Raw genomic sequence first — 20,624 nt, 5'->3', positions numbered from 1 at the left:
GGACAGTGCTCATTGGTGTTCACTGCATCCAGGAAAGCAAAATCAAAATGCATTTCTTTCCTTGACAGCAGGGGAAGAGTTGACTGAATGTATCTTAACTACTAACAAATTTAAGATCTTTCACATAGTTATAAGGCTGCTTAAATTAGTTCTCTCCTCTAATTTTTAAACAGAACAGATGCAACTTCTATTCAAGTGCCTCTTTGTTCTGCTGTTAAGAACTGTTCTGCTGCAGTTCTTAAAAGCAGCTGCAAAGACATTTCTAATTTGAAACACCATGGATAGAAAGAGGTTGTGTTTCTCCAGTCTGACACATGATCTTATTTATCTTTTCTCTTGTAACACCACAGTAATGAGCCATGTCTTTGTTTGGGAATCAATATTGGAATACATTCTTCTCAGCAACTGAATTTTCGAGCAGTCCTGAGAGAAGGTTTAGGGGGGTAGCCTGATTCCCTCTATAACTGTACTTGCCTTATATATAGCTACTGCTGGTTTATGCTGTGGGCGGTAGATGGAAGAGAAACAATACAGACAGAAGCAGAATCCAAATGGAAAAGCGTCCAGGCAAGAGTTATTTCTTTAGAGTGATTACGAGTGGACTATTTGGTGGTGGCACTTCAGTGGGGCTATGTTGGGGCAATTACTTAAACATAGAGCTGATTTATTTCCTTTGAACCAGTATTAACAGGCATATAGCTTTTCTAGCTAGCTGAAACTGGTGGCATCACTTTTAGAGGGGAAAAGTAGATTTCAATCATAAAGATAGCTTGTCTTTTTCACAGATTACGAGAGAAAGATGAAACCAAAATTGACCACTTTTTGTCCTACAGTCCTGATTTAGTCCCATGTAACACTACTCCTGTTCTAACTCTGCTCAATCTGTGCTGTCAGGGCAGGGGGGTAATGAATAAAATGGTCACTTGAAGTTTCCACATCAGATGGGTTCAAAAGAAGTAAATTGGCTGAGACAGTAGAGATGATGTTTGACAGCTACAAACAGGGAAGAGATTCTGCTGAAATTCTGTTGAATCAACAGTGTTCACCAGCTCCTCTGCCAGTTTCAATATATACTGTGTGAATAGTTCTTTTCTGTAAGCTTTTCCCACAAAAATAACTTCATGTTGGATAACCATTGGCTGCCTGTTAAAAGCTAGCATATGCAAATCGCAAAGAATGTTTCTCTTGTGCTTACACAGAAGATAATAAAAGGTTAGGGCAGGAGCACACAGTATTTTATTTTTTTCTCCCTTTCTCTATTTCCTTAGACCAAGAGTCAAAGCTTGCCTATAGTTTAATCCATTTCCAGATACTGGATTTCAATGTGAGAGAGACTGAATAGAATTTCAAGGTTGTTTTCAGGCTGGACAAGACCCAGTGTTAATTCCTGTCTTAATATCTTCCTGCCTTAATATGTAAGAAGGAAAAAAACAAAGTCACAGTCAGAAACAAAGTCAGAAAGGAACAGGATCAATAGCATCTCTAAATACATTTTCTTATAGCAAGATATATTAGATTCATTTCTGTTCCACAGGAGCCTACTAAAATTGGATGGAATTTTAAGGATGAAAATTATAAATGTAAAAACCATCTCTGAATAGAACCTGGAAAGTTGTAAGGAAGAGGAAACGTCAGGGAATTAGTGTAATAATTCTTATGACTCTACAAAATAAGCAGCCAGCCACTTTGTTTATTTGTTAAAGCTTCTGAGTAGCCTTCAAGGTTACATATTGAAGTGTGAAACAATTACAGCTTTTACTTACAATTCTTTCATCTATTATTGCAGCCTGTGAGACCCTCTGCATCCTAAAAAAAAAAACACACAACAAGCCAAACCAAAACAAACAAAAAACCCACAAATGAATATAAAAATATTAACATATTACTAAAAAGTAGGTGTGTTATTTCCCATATTACCATCTATTTGTATCACACCTGTCACCATGGAGTGTGGTTAAATCCAGCTTTAGGAGGAACTCTGGATATTCTGTAGTACACAATTCAAAAGCAAAAATGTGTGTGAATCACTTCAAAATTATTTCAACTATTTTGGCTGGAGATTGAGGAAAAGTCTATTTTTAATTCCATTTGTCTCCCGGCAGTATACCCTTGTAAGACTGAAGTGTTTCAGATGTTTTTTCCTTACTTAATACTCCCGACCCTTGTGTAACCTGGACTGTATAGCTGGGTAGAGCTGGCCAGTGACACATTACACCTGCTGCTCATCTCCAGCATGGGCTCTGGGGCTTCTCACTGATTTATCAGCCAGTGCAGAAAAAGCTCCAGGCTGCCACATTTACACACCTTTGCCCTGATGAAATAACCTTGCATCTGATAAAACAATAGCGTGTGACTAAATGGCAGGTAGCATGCAGTCCTGACATTTACACGGCAGGATGAAGGATTCTTTCCCTTATCTGGCCAGACAGCAGACCACACACACTCTGAGGATGCGTTCAGGAACAGCCAATGAATAATTACTGCCCTTCCTAAACCAGCCAGCTTATCAGCTCAGAGAGAGTATTTCTGTACTTTTTTATTTTCCTTCCTTGTCTGGCTTGGTTTCTTCACCCCCCCCCCCCCCTTTTTTTTTTTTTTTTTTTCCAGCAGGGTCTGCCATAACACCAGACCAGCTATGACTATCTCAGTGGGGTGACAGATGCTTTCTTTGTGCTCAGTTTCACTTCCAGGCCATCACCACAGGCATAACACACTCTCTAAGTTGGATTTTTCACCTCCAGAACTAGAGGCCAGATTCTAAAAAAATAAATAAATCCCAAACTCCACTTTCTTTCCTTTAAACCAAGTATAGGTGCCAAACTCTATTGGAGTGATCTGCAAAACAGAAACTAGTTGCTCAAGTGTTTAACAGCCCACCAGCTGCTCCTGGTCTGTCAGGTGTTGCTTTAGGCCTAACATTGTGTTTCTGTGCACGGCTGCAGCAGCACGTCTGTAGTCTGTAACTAGGAACATCTCTCTGGAATGTGCAGGTGAGATAAAGATAAAGGGCCTGGATGTCACAAGCATGCTGTGGCCTCTTATAACTCATCAATGTAGTGTTCAGCACAAGGCACCCTGTGCACTGCTGTGTGGCAGCTCGGGTCTTGCATGTGGGATTGCTTACCACCTCTCACTTGCTGGTTAAAGCACCTTCTGAGGATCAGGAGCTCTGGGTCCTGGACCCTTGAACCCACATCCCATGTCTTCCAGGAGCATGTGAACTTTGCCATTTTCTTGATGTTTTCTGTGGTGCTAGTGGGTGCAGAGCCTGCTGGCCTGGGAGGGCACAGTGAAGCTGTGGCTCTGCAGGGCACTCGCCTGTTGGGATGAGGCCTAGCTTCCAGTGCCTCCTTCACCAGTGCTATTTCCTCACCTTAAAAGCAAACACATGAGAAAAACAAATCCCTGAACCCTTGGCTGCTAAAGGTACCGTGCTCCAGAAATCCCATGTTGCAAATCTTGGCATGCTTAATGAAAAGTAATCAAATAGAATGATAACTTTGAAGCAGAAGATGTGGAGGTTTTAAGGGAACTGTCCCTCTTTTCCTTGATTTCACAGGCATGTGTTTTCTAAAGGGAACCTTTCAAGTTATTTCCTAATACTAAGTATCTTTATTTGGCTTTTTCTTTCCATTTAACCAAGTGTTGGAATTTGGGTAAACAACCTTTCATATACAAAGCCTTTGTGTATAACAAATGATACAGAGAAGTCATAAAGAAGAGAGAAGATGGGAAAAATACTGTTTTTCTTGCCCTGTCTTCACACCCTGCAGGCAAGATCCAACATACGAAGTGGCCACTGATATACTGTTTCTTATCTAAATGGAATTTGCTATCTTTTTTTGTTGTTGTTGTTTGTTTTCATTCTAATTCTTTTAACTTTACACTTACCTGGCTTCTGAGGAGGCAAACACCTCAGTTCCTTTCTCTCACTTTGTTTCCTTGTATTGTATATGTTGGAAATAGGGCTGTGAAATGAAAATACTGTTACAAAACAGGGAATAATACTACGGCGGCTATAGTAACCAGGAGAAGATTTAGTATCTTTTCCATGCTTCAGGTCAATTAATTTATAAATGAGAACATCTTGTACAAGGACCAGGATAAGTTGAAATTTGAGACTTAAGATCAGTTGTATGCCACATTTAATTAGGCAAATATAATAAATTGCAGATAGTGATTATGGAAGAAAGAAAGAAGACTAGAGGAAGGCCACATACTGGGAAGGTTTTCTGCAAGATTCTTAGGAGTAAATGACCCTTTCTTTAATGATCTGTGCTGCTAGTCTTTGAAATGAGAATATCTGACTACAACAGTTCAGAACAGCTAAATTAAAAACTGTGAGGAAAATCCAGTTGTGCTTAGGAAGTGTTTGCCAAGATGACTTTGTGGTCTACAATGGCAAAAACTGAAGTGAAATGTGGGTAGCAGAAATCCCATGCTGGGCTCACCCCTCTTGTCTTTCAGAAAAGAGATGGAATTTTGAGGATAGTGATGAGCAAAGCCAAGGGGTCTTAATGATCCCTAATGACACAGTTAGTGGATTCAGGATACTAAAACAGAGAGAAGATGCCATACTGAAAGATTGCTTCTGGATTTTTGGATATCTGAGTGGTAATAGCCTATAACCACTCTTGGGCTGTTAACTGATAATGTTTAATAGAATGAAGTGAAGAGCATAAAGGAGGTGGTAGTGGTGATGGGGAGGTACTGAGAGAAGATCAACTGTTGCTGCTTTTTATATAGTGTAAAATAACAGCACTGAGACAGAGCAGTTCTGCCGAAAGCTTGCTCTTCCTTGGAAACAGAGGGTTTCTCCAGTTCCCAGTGTTAACAGGACTTTGGAAATGCAGCATCTTCCCTTGAGGCAGTATGTAGTGGTATCTAACAATGTTATTTTGATTGATGGGGTGGTTTGAGAGATCTTTAATTCCCACAGAAATTTATTGCTGCTGGAGAATGATAATGGGGACCTTGCACGGTAAAGAGGCTTGTAAGAAACGGCTATTTGTCTCGTACTGCATTTGTAGCCTTTCATTAAACCCTTAGCCTAACTCGTAAGCAGAATATTGTCAGTGATGTGGAGTTTTTCAAGTCAATACTTTGATCCATGATACATTTTTTCCCACCCTGTCATGTGTTGGACAAGTACAGCTAATGCAACTAGAAGCAGTTGAAAGAATATTAGGAATGAGCAGGAGGAGAGGAAGGAAAGACAGATGGACTAGACATTTTAAATGCATCTACAAGTGGTATATAATTAACACCAATTACAAATGAGTCACTTCTTGATTGTACAGGTAGTGCTTACATATATTTGCATCTCTTGCTGAACTATCATTTTCAAAGGCAAAGTTCTGTCAATGTATGAAAGATGATTTTACATAGAATGGAGATAAATTAATAGAAACCACCCCAGAGTGATCCGAAACCTTGGATAAACTAAAGAAGATCTGAAGGGTTGCATATTAATCAAACTGTGACATGCTGCTCCTGAGTATTTGTGCTGCTGCCACTTAACTGTGTGGAAAGTCATTTTAACATTTAACATTCTCAACAACTGCCTTTCCTAAGACTTGTTAGAATCAAAGGTGCCATCAATCCTCATCGGATTTTGGAAAGTAATATACAATCTTTTTGCTTCTCAGTTTGCCATGATGCACAGTTGTGTGTGAGGGAACACTTTTCAATATTTTAAACCTTAATTTACTGTTGCAAATACAAAATTTAAAATAAACTGGAAAAAAAACAAAAAACAAAAAACAAAACACCAACAAACATTTGTTCTGCAAGGTAGCTACCAGTCTGCTTATGAAGAGGGAGTTTTATTAGTTTTTAGGTCTCACTCAGTTAAGCAGTCTTTCTGAAATTGGTAAAGGCATCATTAAGTTCTGCATGAAGATGATCTGTATTATGGTAACAAGAATTATCATCCCCATCTGTAGCCAAGCTGAGGTTGGCCAGGAAGTTCTTTGAAATTCACTTAGTTTTGCTGTTCTTTCTCCTTTGTTCCTATTTATCATGCAGTAACTCAGCCTACTGTTTTTTTCCCCCTGTGATAGGAGGCATAAGTGTTAAAATGCTTATTAACATAAGCCAAAGTTACAAATTTAAATACACCCACATTCAAACTGGAAACTTGCCATCTGGGCCCATCTCTGTGTACAACCTGTCTCTGGTGCTGTTTTCAGACTGTTTGGAATGAAGCACTGGAAAGATCAAGATGTTGTGCTCCCAGAGGTCTGTGAATGCATTTTGGAGAGCTCTATATAAATGCCTTTTTCTTTAAAACCAAACAAAATAAAACAAAACAAAAAACAAACCCACAAACTTAACAATCTCTAATTTCTATAGCTGTCACTTCTTTTATCTTCAACACAGATGCAACTGCATTAATGCTGCCTTGTAAAGATTTTCATTTGCCATAATGTAATATAGCCCACATAACATGTAGGCTCAATCACAGTTAGTTGTTTAAGTGGTTTTCATTTGATTAAATATGTAGTGGTTTATTTGGCAAGCCCACTAGTTTGATTGCTTCACTCTTGGCAACTCCATTTCTGTTTAATTTGCTGGGTTTGTGTTTTTCAGGAAGAGGCTGGAGTAAGGAAAAATGTTGAATGATTACTGACAGTGCTGCCTTAAATGCAAAGAGAAATAAAGTGTGATAGAAAGGTGGTGCTGCTTAAAGATGCTGTGCTGGCGCCGGATAGAATATTTTAAGATTTGTTTTCATCTAGCATGAGTTAAGTTGAAGGCTGGATTCATGAGATAAAATGACATCCAGAGCTAGGTTATGCTGTTCCTACAAGTCTTGCATGGAAATCACGATGCAGACCTCACCATATGAATGGTAGCCAAGTTCTTGTAAATGCAAATTCTTTATAAGAAAAAGTTAGCTAAGATTTCTACTTTGTTGGATGATGAGAAGCAAGGTTTGCAGGAGGTTATCATCAAGCAATACAAGTTCATAGTGAGGGGGAAGCTTAATATTGTAGCGTTACAATCTTATGTGTTCACTACATTTATTTTGTATGTCTCTATTTTGTATATTCCTTTTCCATTCAGTTACAATACCCCTCATCAAAATAATGCTCATCAAAATAACTCTACTAGGAAAAATTTGAATACAGGATTTCACTCATCATTGCTTTGCTTGTGATGCTAGACAAACCCCTGTGGTGAGACAGAATTAAGGATGACATGCTTGTAATCATCTGAGACCAAAAAATCATGACAGAGGGTATTAGCTTTCCCCCAAACAAGTAAAACACATCAGAAAAGTCATAATTTACCATTAAAGTAAATCTTAATATTTCAAAACATAGAAATATAAAGACCCAAGTAACATTGTGACAATAATAAATCTGCTCAGTAGTAAAACTGATTTTCAATAGAAGTATTTGGCATCAAATTAGGCTTTAGAAAAAGTGAGAACCTTTTTATATTCGTTTCTCTCTTCTTGTCTTGGAAAAAAGCACTTGATTTAAGAAATGAATTGCTATATTCTTGAGCTAGTGAGCTGTTGTGGTTTAACCCGGCCGGCAGCTAAACACCACATAGCCATTCGTGCACCCTTCCACCGGCCTCTCTGGGATGGGGTGAGAAAAACAGGAAAGTGAAGCCCATGAGTTGACATAAAGACAGTTTATTAAAACAGGAAAATAATAATAACAATAATAATAATAACAATAACGATGATAATAGTACTACTACTAATAACGTGTACAAACAAGTGATGCACAATGCAATTGCTCACCACCCGCTGACCGATGCCCAGCCTAACCCCAAGCAGTCTGGCCCCCCTCCCCTGGCTAGCCACCCCTATATATTGTTTAGCATGACGTCAGATGCTATAGAATACCCCTTTGGCTAGTTTGGGTCAGCTGTCCTGGGTCTGTCCCCTCCCAGCTCCTGCTTCACCCCCAGCCTGCCCGTTGGCAGGACAGAGCAAGAAGCTGAGATGTCCTTGGCTTGGTGTAAGTACTGCTCTGCAACAATTAAAACATTGGGGTGTTATCAGCACTCTTCTCATCCTAAGCCAAAACATAGCATTCTACCAGCTACTAGGAAGAAAATTAACTCTGTCCTAACTGAAACCAGGACACGAGCATTGTTAACTTTGTGTGTAAATGTGTTTGAGATGTTTATACTATCCCATTGGCATGGGATAGTTTAATATATTAAGCCTTGGTAAGGAACAATATTAACTTATTGATATGTCTCTATCATCTCTATCTATCAAGATGGAGATGGATTAGTAGGGGTGCAAGTGGATCAGACAGCAGGGTTGGTGCAGCTACATCAAAACATTTAGTAGACAGATTTGCTAGTGTACAGAATGCCAAAGTCTTCCAGTGCCTAGTTCCTCAAGTAATCAGCAGCTTCTGAATCTTCAGAAGGCAGTCTCAGCTGAGCCAAGAACAGCCAACCAACAATAAAACTTACCTTGTCAGTGCTGGGGCAGATAACTGTAACATCACGTGTTCTACCAAGTTGCAGCAGGATAGACTAGCTACAAAGGGTTATTCATTTAAGCATTACATGTCTAAATTTTCTGGGAAGAAGCCCAATGCACCCCAGACTGTCTTGTGTAATGTTGGTGAATTTGTGTTCCGAATCCATTTAAAAATAATTTTCATGTATCTTTATTTTTTGATTCTGTTTCCTCCTCCCTGTCATCATACCTGTTTTGTATGCTTGCCCATGAGCACAGAGACACGTAGTTTCTCTGCTAATGTCTGCAAGCTTCTTGTCATACAGCCCGTCAGGAATATACTGGGCAGAATGACTGTGAGGTCCCTTCCAGCCCTGCATCATTCTATACTTGGACATAATATACACGACATTTTAATGAATTTTGATGATGATTATAAGCATCTCTTATTTATTGAAATATAGAAAAGTCCAACACATGCTAAATTTCTTTAATTACCACAAATAAAATTAAAAATTAAAATTAAATTACAATTTAAAATTAAACTTGAGTAATTTAATTCAGTTTAACTAATAGTTTTACTTATGGTCTCAGATCATGTAAGCCTCTCCTCCCCAGACATGCGCTATACTTCTCATACCTGTAAAAGCTTATATTCTTATTAAAATAGAGAGGAAGGAGCAGAATACACTATTTCTTTGGGTTGTGTTTTTTGTTTTGATAAGCTATAAGAAATACCAGCCTATTTGTAATGTTTTTCAGGACAAATTGATTTATATCTAGAAAACCTATTTGACTTCCCAGCACAGAGTTATACAGTTTATTCATTCCCTTCCTTCCTGTTTCAACATGTGCTGAAAAATAAACACGTTTCATGTCCTGGCAATGATCATGAACTACCTCAATTTGTTGAGACTCTTGAGGCCTGTATTTAAACAAACAAACAAACAAACAAAAGGACAGAATCGGCAAGTGAGCATTTCCCTAAATGGAGAAATAAATGCCTAATTTGTGGCAGGGGAATGGTGGCTACCTGACAATTACAATTTAGTACAGAATGAGACTTTCTAATGCTTACTTGCATTGTTCAAGAAGACAGGAGAAAAAAACGATCCTCTTCCCTCTCCCACATGCTCAGAAGTCATGCATCCCATGGGAAGCAAAACCAGCACCCTGCTGGATGCCTCTTGAGGAGCATAATGGGTTTGGCACTGCTGCCACAGTGGTCTGGGCACAGGCTGGGAGAGCACTTATTTCTGTCTTGTTTCTTGGCTTTTTTTTTTTTTTTTTTTTTTTTCCTATCATTTTGTGGATAAAGGAGTAAATAGGAACTTCAGGGTTGATTTCCTTAATAAAAGGTTGGACAAGTCTTCTCATTGCCCCCACTTTCATTCAGGGAAGTGCAGAAGTTTGCTCCTAGACCTATGCAGATTCACTGAGATACAAGCATTTGTGGTAAGCTTGGGAAGTCACTGGACTCTCACAGGTGTTAATACTTGTAAAAATACTGCCAAATCCAACTGTTGCAGCAGTCCTGCATCATGCCCAAAAGAATCACATCATTTGCTTAGGCTTTATGTGAATGTTATTTATTTTTAAATTATTTTCAATCTTGAATGGCTTAGTGGTTATCTTTAGTGGCTTTATAGGAAGAAGTTAAAAGGACCCGTAAAAAACCAACCAAACAACAACAACAACAACAACAAACAAAACAAAACAAAACAAAACACAGAAAACAACCACTGAAACTTAAGAATCTCTCAGGAGCTTGAGCAAGGAGAAAACATAAAATGCCACAAGTTAAAGTGTCATCCTAAATGTAAGCATCTCATTGTTCAGCACTAAAACAACTAACTAAATTGAGGGGTAGGTCCTGCCTAACAAATTTGATTTCCTTTTATGATAAGATCACCCATCTAGTCAATGAAGGGAAACCAGCTGATGTGATCTTTTTGGACTTCAGCAAGGTTTTTGACATGGTTTCCCATAGGATCCTATTGGAAAAAATGTCCAGCATACAACTTAACAAAAACATCATACAATGGGTGAGCAATTGGCTGACAGGCAGGGCTCAAAGGGTTGTGGTAAATGGGACCACATCTGGCTGGCGGACGGTCACCAGTGGGGTCCCTCAAGGCTCCATCTTAGGGCAGTCCTCTTCATTGTTTTTATAAATGATTTGGATGTAGGACTAGAAGGTGTTTTAAGCAAATTGCCAAGGACACCAAACTTGGAGGAGTTGTGGATTTGGATGAGGGTGGAAAGGCCTTGCAGAGGGATCTGGACAAATTGGAGAGCTGGGCGATCACCAACAACATGAAGTTTAACAAAACCTAGTGCTGGGTCCTGCACCTGGGACAGGGCAACCCTGGCTTTTTGTACAGACTAGATGACGAGATGCTGGAGAGCAGCCCCGCAGAGAGGGATCTGGGGGTCGTGGTAGACAGCAAGTTGAATATGAGCCAGCAATGTGCCCTGGCAGCCAGGAGGGCCAACCGTGTCCTGGGGTGCATCAAACACGGCATTGCTAGTCGGTCGAGGGAGGTGATTGTCCTGCTCTGCTCTGCGCTGGTCTGGCCTCACCTCAAGTACTGTGTGCAGTTCTGGGCAGCACAGCACAAGAAGGACGTTAAACTGTTGGAGAGTGTCCAGAGGAGGGTGATGAAGATGGTGTCAGGGCCTAGAGGGGAAGACGTATGAGGAGCGGCTGAGGGCACTGGGCCTGTTCAGCCTGGAGAAGAGGAGGCTGAGCGGGGACCTCATCGTGGTCTACAACTTCCTCGCGAGGGGGAGTGGAGAGGCAGGTGACCTATTCTCTGTAAATACCAGTGCTAGGACCCACGGGAACGGTGTTAAGCTGAGGCAGGGGAAGTTTAGGCTTGACATCAGGAAGAGGTTCTTCACCGAGAGGGTGGTTGCACGCTGGAACAGGCTCCCCAGTGAATCAGTCACTGCACCAAGCCTGTCTGAATTTAAAACGCGTTTGGACTGTGCACATGGTCTAAACTTTTGGGTGGACCTGTGCGGTGCCAGGAGTTGGACTTGATGATCCTCATGGGTCCCTTCCAACTCGGGATATTCTATGAATTTTCTTTGGTCTGGGAATCATGTGATGTTATCTGAACTCAGCAGTGTGATCTGAGTGAGCTAGATTATCCAAACTCTTAAAAATAATGAAACAAACAACTGTGCACTTCATTTAGCAGTCAAAAGCTGCTTCTAGTTTCACCAACCTCCAATTTCTTCTAGGATATATCACTAAAACCAAGTTCAACTCCAGCATGTATGTCAAGGGAAAGCCTCTAAAGAACAAACCTCCTCATTTTAATATTTTCTATATTTAATATAGGAGTGCTTTGTTATGTAAAAACAGTTCAAGGATATTCTGTTAATCTGGCATGGAGAAAGTGGTGAAAATCAGTGCAGTCCAGGAAGCTGAAAAATTTTTAATTAAAAAATGCCAGGCTAATTTGTTTCACTCCGAGCTGTTGCTGTTGTGCTATTGTGCTGTTGTGCAGTCTTGTCAGCTATTTGTCTGCATATAAATAACTGCAATTTTCACACTTGTCTCTTCCTACAGTTTCTCAAAATGTTTGGTTATAGCATCAAATTAATTTAATATCTGCTGAGCAGGTTTTTATAGAAAAAGATTTCAACAGCAAATTATTTTATCTTTCATAAAAAACAAATAAATGGACTATCTGAGTAAAAGAGTATTGTTTGCAGGCAGCTTGAACAAAGCTCTTTCTGTAGGCTCATGACTCCCAGGCTAAGCTGCTCTTGCACCACCAGGGCTGGATGGGAGCCCGATCCTGCGGGCTGCTTGCAAACAGAGCAATAGAAGTGAACACTTGTGACAATGAAGGGAACAGGTGTCCCAAGTCATGCTGTCAGTCTCCAGCAGCTTGTGGGCTTCCGAAGCTAGAGGTAGTATCTGTATGTATATCTGCAAAATATCCCTGCATGTTTTAACTGATTCTTAGCACTCACTTTCCACCTCAGGCACGGGAAGAAGATGGGACTTGGTGCAGTGTAATTCTTCTTTGGTGACAGCGGAAAAATGTTACACTGGATATCTGCATGCCAGTGTTTCAAGGGCTTTTGGATTAGTCAATCAGCTGACCAAAACAGCAAGATGTCTCTTCAAGCAGGCTGATTTCAGAAGGCCTTAAATTATGGCTATTTTGGGAGCTACAGCTGCTTTTTTGTATTCATGCAGCTGGTGAGAGACTGGTAATTGGGCTCCCATGTAAAAGTTTCCAGGTGCGTAATGAGGAGGAGCAGGTACCATTATACCAGATGTCTGAAAATGTTCAGAGTAAAGGGTTGAGTTTTGTGAAGTTGAAAGGTTTTTATTTATTTATTTATTTATTTATTTATTTGTGAACGAGTACAATGACAGGAAAACCTTTAGCAATAGCTTGTGTAATCTCCTTTCTCCAAATAGGATGCAATTGAAAGGAAAAATGTTGGGTTCACATTTGTCCCAGTTATTTGGGGAAAAGGATGTATGTACATACTGGAAAAGCAGCAGCACTCTGACTTCCATTACTGACTATAAAAATAGCTAAAAAGAAAAGTCAGCTGACTAGATACCAGCAGTCTCTGAGTGCTGCTTTTCCCCCTTGGAAAGGTATGGCTTGGCTCTTGCCTTCAGGCAAATTAGCACCTATGGCACCACTGTCAGATAATACAAGCTACCCGTGGGAATCAGCTGAAAGAGTGAAAAAAAAACAAACAAACAAACAGAAAAGTAGTAACCCACATTACTCCCTTAGCTGTTCCCTTCCTAGGAAGAGAAGAGGTCCTCTGTTGGCAGGAGCTGTATGGCCCTAATGGGAAATGAAAGGCTCTAAAAAAAATAATAAATAATAAAAAAGAGGCTCTACAAAGAGCTGCTGGAATCCCAGGTGTGCAAGATAATGAGGCAGTAATTACCTAGCAGGAGAATAACAGGTTTTCTTGCATATGGGTGATCTTAATTCAGCTTAAAAGGTCTAAAGTAGAAGGTTGTTGACTGCTGCTGTTCTTACTGCTTTCTGTATTTGCAGGCTGTCCAATATCTGTAAGTAGTGGTCATAAGCAAGAAGCTTAGTGATGAGAGAGCTGAGCAGTCTGGTTCTTATCCACAAAGTTTCCGGTGATGGTGTCTCAACTTGAGGAAACAATGGGGTTTACTTTTTAAAAACAAACAATAAGGTTAGAATTTTATTTGTATTCTTTCAAAACATTGGTAATATGCCAAGAATTACTTTATCCAACATGAATATCAAAAGCATGATTTGCCATATCATGGTAAAACTGTTGTTCTCTTTAATATCTACTTTAGTAATACCCTTGTACTACAGGTTGCAGGCAAAATGTTTTGGCCCATTCCAGTTTTCTATTTATTTCTAGAAACTTAGTTTGATTCCCAAAATGATTAGTAATGGTTTAGAATGAAGTGACATTTCAGAGGCTTGCAAAGGCCATTTAAAAAAGAGTCGTCAAACCAGCTTCTTCTCACAGAGCTTGTGCTGTAGTTACCCTCAGTCCTTCTAACCCTGTCCAGTGTTTTGGACTCCAGGTTTTAGTAAACAGTTCTAAACAAATTATGAGCAGCTCCAAAGCTATTGATGTCAGATGGATCTTCAATGTTGCTTTTTGCTGCAGACACTCAGACACGCTGTAACTGCTAAAAGAGGCTAACAGGCATACTTCTGTAAGCATTCTTTAGAGACACATTGAAAAGCTGATGTTGTGGTCTGTGAAGTAGAAATATATTAATGCAGAGGAATGGGATGAGATCCCCCACAGAATGAATCCCACTAATCTCTGTGGGTAATGCTGTGTTACCCATGAGATCCTCGGAGCATTAATCCCAGCTGTGGCTAGGGCTTGTGTCTTGGTGGTGATGCTTGGTCCTAGATCGCTGTGGGGCACTCTCAGGGCATAAAGTCCCATGTTGGGGGAGAAGCAGCGTTGCTCTGTTATACTTCTGAGCAGTGCATGGGCCTGCATCTTCTTTCTCCTTGGCTCCAGGTGACGTGCCTTCATTGTTTTTTTCAGTCCCAGAAGTCCCTGTTGTGATAGAGACAGGATCAGGCCCTGGGAAGCCACAGTGATGGTGGCTTCAGTACCTCCTGCCATGAGCACAGCTCTGCCTGCCTTTGTGTGGGAAGGAATTTGAGGGAGAAGGGGCAGGGATAAAGGAGCAGCAAGCTCTGTTCTTATCGGTTCTCCTTTACTCCAGTGAAGTGAGATTAAAGATGCAAGTTAATTGAAGAGCACTGGGAAATCTTGTATCCTGCAAGGAATCCAGGAATGTCTTGATGATGGATAATCACGTGAAATCATGTTGGTGTAGCTTAACTGCATGCGTTGAGGTGCCTCTGCACTTTCCGTGAATTGTAAAGATTTATGAAGCTTCTGCTTGTGACAAGTGCTTACTTTCCTTACTTGTGCATTTCCATATTCCTCTGTTGCATCTATCCCGTGAGCCAACTGCTGCTCTCTCTGGGCTACACACAGTGAGCGCCCAGCGTTACATGTATTTGCAGGTACCCACGGGGTGATTGTTTACAATGAAGAAAGATGAAACGCTTAGTCACTGCGTGAAGTGACTAGTGAAGTGAAGATACTAGTATTTAGCAAAACGCGTTTGCGATCTGTGTCTGAAATACTCATTCCAAATTTATTGTGAATATCGGATCATTTACAGGAATGGATGTTTTATGGTATGACTGCTTGGTGGCAGAGCATATGAAAATTCACAATCTGTTTGTTCTTATTTAGTTGTAAGTCCCATTTACTTCAAGGCTTCCTGGATCACACCTGAATCACCTTTTTACTAATACAGTGACATCTCTTTATAAAGCAGAAGGCTTATGGCCTTAGCTCATGCTCTTTTTATTTTCCATCCATCTAAACAACCCATGACTATTACTAGATAAGTATCTGAATGTTTTCCATCAAATGTGCAGTATCACAAAATATTGTTCAACTGAAAAGTTTTTCTGGTGCTTTTCAATTTTTGGTATGAATGTGTAACCCTAGGAGGTATTACAGGCATTCCTCCTCCTCTCTTCCCTCTTTCTGTCCCAATCCATAAACTCCATTCAATTCACTTCGGAGCATGGATGGTAAATTACTGTAATGCAGAAACCTAATACGAGTCAGTGTGTGTTTATGATGTTTGGAATCCAGTACCTGAAAAACGTCTTTGAATCTGGCCCAGAGCAGTGACAACATGAGGACTGTACATAGTGCTGGAAATAAGGAAGTGGGGTACTTCTGTGGAAATATTGGAGCTTTGGTTTATTCTGGCTGTGGTTAATGCCATCATACACCCAGTCCGCTACCAGTACCTGCTGTATGGTAGAAATTACTTGTTAGTGCATCACCATTTTTATTAGTGTCCTTGGTGGACTAGAGATCCAGGAATTACATGTTGAGAGAGGCACTTGTTCATTGATTTTATTAAAATGAAAAGAAATAATACCCTGGGAACATTTTGATTGTCTTAGCTTTTGCTAAAGCTTTTTATAAACCCCAGTTTTGGGTTTAATATAACTCGTCCGAATGTGTCTAACTTCTCACCTTTCTGTGGCTGTCAAAAACCATTATTTATTAGTGCTTACAGTGTAGCTGTTTCTGCATTTTAGAGTTAAACATGATCTTTAAAAGTGGCAACCAATATAACACTGGGTGTCAGCAGCACATCCATCATGTCAGAGCACTGTTTAGGAAGACAAAACCAATGAGATGTTATTCTAGCAATATTTACATGTCTCCTTTCTTATTCTTCATTTCTATAAAAACCATTTGTGTTTAGGGTGTGTCTAGATCTCTGCTTCGTGCAGGTGGAAACAGGTGCAGTGTTCAAATTATATCTTGGTGCCAGGCACCTCAAGGACACTGCTTTTCTGCAAAGGGAATTTTTTCAGGTTTTAATCGTGACAAGAGATTTTTATTTATTTATTTATTTATTTTATTTTATTTTTTTTTTTGGGGGGGGGAGGTATTAAAAAGTATAAAAGCATTTAAAAGTCAAATGAAAGTCCTTAATGTGAAATCTGTTCCCAAATCTGTTTTCACTTAAAGCTTTGATCAGGATTTCATTCCTCTGATGTATCAAATCAGTTTATTAGGTATCACTTGAAATCCTTTCTCCCTCCCTGTGTAACACCTAAGTCCAAGGTAGGAGTTCTCCACTTGCCTGTGAATGTGTACTTTTTATTCAAGGAGCCATCTGATGACTCATTCTTTCATTCTTCTGATGGTAATCAATTTCCTATTGTCTTTTTTCTGGCATATTTTCTTCTCCCAGGATCTGGGATAAAAAGGATGATAAAATTCTGTCTCAGATCTGTACACTCTTAAAGACAAATTCCCTTGGGAAAGAACTTATTACAGGTAATGATTTTGTTTACTAGCCCTGTAATACAGCAATAACTACATATACTAGAGCTCTTTTAAATATTCTGGCTATGTTTTTTCATCAAAGACCAAACTCAAATCCCATCAAAGTCAGTGGGAATTTACTGACTTCTTCAGACTTCCATTAGAGGTACAGGGACTACAGAGGAACTTCAGGAAGTGCTTATATTCAAACACCCTTCATCAGAGCATCTCTTTACATTTTTTTTTCCTGTTAGCAGAGTCAGCATTATGGACATCTTCATCCCTAGGAAAAAAAGTTATTTCTTTAGATGGGAATTCAGAAGCATTGGCCCAGTTTGGTGTTGTAGCACAACTCATGCCCAGCAGACAACTCAGGGGAAGCAGTGAGAGGTGATGATGTGCCCTCCATCCAGGCACTCGTGTTCACAGCAAGCTGGACCTGAGTGCTAGGTTGCGAGGAAGGGCTGAGTGGTTTCTGCTGAATCACTGCAGTGAGTTTGTTGTGAGTAGAGCAGCCTGCATGGTGCCCTGGCAGAGCCTTGCAGGGACCTCCTGGTCCAATATGCATGGTCCTGTCTATGTGCAGGTGTTTCTCTGCCTGACACTGGCCACTGAGCTGCAATTCTTCTGCACAGGGCTGTGCCTTATAGCACATAAATGGCTTAGAAGTTTCATTGGAGTTTGTGAATTTCTGGGGAAAAATAAAGACTATACCACTGGTATTCTTTTAACACTTCTGAAATTCACATCTTTCTAAAACTGGATAATTGTTGCTCTTCAACAGATTTGCTTTCCTGTACAGTTCTGCTCCTAAAGTATGTGCTTCAAAAGGACAGATTTTGAATATTTGTATCTCAAAACATGAAGCAAAAGCAAGTATATTCTTTATGAGTTACCTCATTTATTCTGTTTTCCTTCCAAGTACGTGTGCCTGGAATGTTCCTGGTTGGTTCCCCAGTTCCAGGCGGTTTCTTCAATTGTAGGTTTCCCCAGTGCAGAGACAGAACTTCAGCTTTAATTACCTTTCTAGTAGTGCATAAGGATTTTTGGTTGGCTAATCTCAACTGCTTCATCTGTTGCAGAGTCAGATGAGCATTTTGCCATTAACATGCTGGTTGGAAAGCTGCCAGGCAGAGAAGGACCTGGGAGTATTGGTTGATAGTCGGCTGAATATGAGCCAGCAGTGTGCTCAGGTGGCCAAGAAGGCCAACAGCATCCTGGCTTGTATAAGAAGCAGTGTGACCAGCAGGGCTAGGGAAGTGATTGCCTGTACTCGGCTCTGGTGATGCTGCACCTCGAGTACTGTGTTCAGTTTTGGGCCCCTCGCTACAAGAAGAACATTGAGGTGCTTGAGCGGGTCCAGAGAAGGGCGACGAAGCTGGTGAGGGGCCTGGAGAACAAGTCCTACGAGGAGCGGCTGAGGGAGCTGGGCTTGTTCAGCCTGGAGAAAAGGAGTCTCAGGGGCGACCTTATTGTTCTCTACAGGTACCTTAAAGGAGGCTGTAGTGAGGTGGGGGTTGGTCTGTTCTCCCACGTGCCTGGTGACAGCACGAGGGGGAATGGGCTAAAGTTGTGCCAGGGGAGTTTTAGGTTGGATGTTAGGAAGAACTTCTTTACCGAAAGGGTTGTTAGACATTGAAACGGGCTGCCCAGGGAAGTGGTGGAGTCACCATCCCTGGAAGTCTTTAAAAGACGTTTAGATATAGAGCTTAGGGATATGGTTTAGTGGGGATTGTTAGCGTTAGGTCAGAGGTTGGACTCGATGATCTTGAGGTCTCTTCCAACCTAGAAATTCTGTGATTCTGTGATAAGACAAGAACAGCTCATGTGCTCATATATAATGAGAGTATCTTTTTTTTTTCGTAGCTGGTATTTATCCATGATGACTTTTATGAATACCTCCTAACTGGTTTTGTATGTATCCCTGTATTTTGCAGGATTTGGTTTTAGGGACTGTATGAGGCAGCAGAACAAGCCCTGGGATATGCAGGCAGGTGGAAGAAGTAAGGAGGGGTTTAACAGGAAAGAGCCTTTAAGGGTAAACTGCTTTCAAGGAGAATTTTATTAAAACATTTATTTATTTAACACCAGTACCTGGAAAACTATTTTGATCAGTACGACTTTATTTAGATTAACAGTTACCCTAAAACCGTAATAACTATTAAAAAAAAAAAAAAAAAGTGATCATTCCCATCCTAAGAGTTTGGGAGTAATTGGATTTGTCTGGGCTGCTGTTAGCAAAGCTCTCACCTACAAACACCTGGGATGAGGAGCCTCAGCTGGTGTGGTGGAGCCCTGCTTCCCTATGGCTGCAGGGGTGGGAGCGAGCTGGTGTTTGCAGATGGATTAGCTGTCACTGTTCCAGTTAATGATTTTCCCTTTACAGCTATTTCTTGGAGTCTGTGATACTGTAAAAGAGCTGCATAAGAAAAAAAAAACAAAACAACAAACACAACGCCAACAAACATGCCATCATGTTTTAGCAAGAGGAGAACCTGGGTTTGGACACTCAGTGTTTCTTCTTGATGTGCACACACACAAGGTCATAATATGGACCTCAGATACCAAGATTTGGCCTTAAGAAGCCTTTCCTGAGGGGGGTCGTAAATCTCTGAAGGGAGATGGTGACAGAATTGCTGATGCAACCTGATTATATCAGTCTGAATTGAACTGCCAAAATACAATTAAAGAAACAGCTTATATTCTCTGTCTCCTAGGCAGGATACGATTGTTCATGTCATTACCACACTTATTTTCTTGGTGACAATTGATTTAATGTACTGTTTGGAAAACGTATGTGCTTATTCTCTCAGTGCTGATTTATGATGTGATAAGAAAGTGCCAAATTTTTTAGCAATAAAGCAGATCTTGTGCAGTGTGGTATATGGTCAGCATTTTGTCCTCTAGTCCCTGAAGACTAATGGATAGATTGAGAGAATTACACTTGGCTGCTGTTAGTATGGTTGCATTTAATGTAGGTGATGTGTGGCACTAGTCTGCAGGATTCTGCTGTTGTGCCTAGAGTTTTCGAAAGCAGAATTGCTAACTGCAGCTCTGCTGTGCTCCAGAAAGGCTCAAACTTCACACAGCTTTTGGGCATGAGCACTGGCTTTGCTGGGAAAAGTGGTGGTTCTTCCATGTAGTTCTTCCACCCCCGCCCTATGTCTGCTCAGGGGATAAAATTCTCTTGTTGTTATCTTCTGTGGGCATGCCAAAGTAGGGAGGGTCTGACCAGAACTCATGACAGTCAATGGGAAAGGGAGCTCAGGTTTAAGGAGGTTGTACTGGTGCATTTTGGTGCTCATCAGTTAAGTCTAGAGAGCATTGGTGGAAATGGGTGATCTCAATCAGCAGTCAAACACCTTGCCACATTGTGCCAGTAGTATTCTTGTCTTTTATTTGTATTCTTAAAGATTATTTTTCTGAAGAGAGGTTTGTACTGATTAACTGGTAATCAATTAAAATGTGGATTTTCAACGGAGTAAAGTCATTATCCAAGATCTGGCACTTGGTTTTACAGTCAAATGATGTATCTGCTGTATCACATGAAAAGATGCATAGCTTTAACACACATTAGGTTGGCTCCTAAATTTTACAGTTGGTTCTGCTGTCCAGGTTGTAGTAACTATTCATTTACTAGACTCATTTTGACTCTTCTTTGCTGTGACTCTTGAATAGAAGCTGGAATTAAACTTAGGCAGAAAAATGGTGCTTTAAAATAAATTAACAGTAAATTTGCTGAGTAATGAATAAAAATGTAATCAAAATATATTTCCTATTTTCATTTGAAGTGTCATCTAGCACA

The 20,624-nt window shown here is 40.4% G+C and overlaps 1 long non-coding RNA gene across 1 annotated transcript in view; it reads left to right on the top strand.

Annotated features, from left to right (window-relative positions):
• The first annotated feature begins 13,420 nt into the window (after positions 1–13,420).
• LOC311443690 overlaps positions 13,421–20,624 on the top strand; it is an 80,817-nt gene continuing 73,613 nt past the window's right edge. The window contains exon 1 of the long non-coding RNA XR_014697429.1: positions 13,421–13,502. This is a non-coding gene — a long non-coding RNA (uncharacterized lncRNA). The remainder of the gene's footprint in view (positions 13,503–20,624) is intronic.

Source organism: Aythya ferina (genome assembly GCF_964211825.1).
Source record: "Aythya ferina genome assembly, chromosome: 13".
In the NCBI taxonomy this organism is placed as follows: Eukaryota; Metazoa; Chordata; class Aves; order Anseriformes; family Anatidae; genus Aythya; species Aythya ferina.
This window is presented reverse-complemented; position numbering and strand designations above follow the sequence as displayed.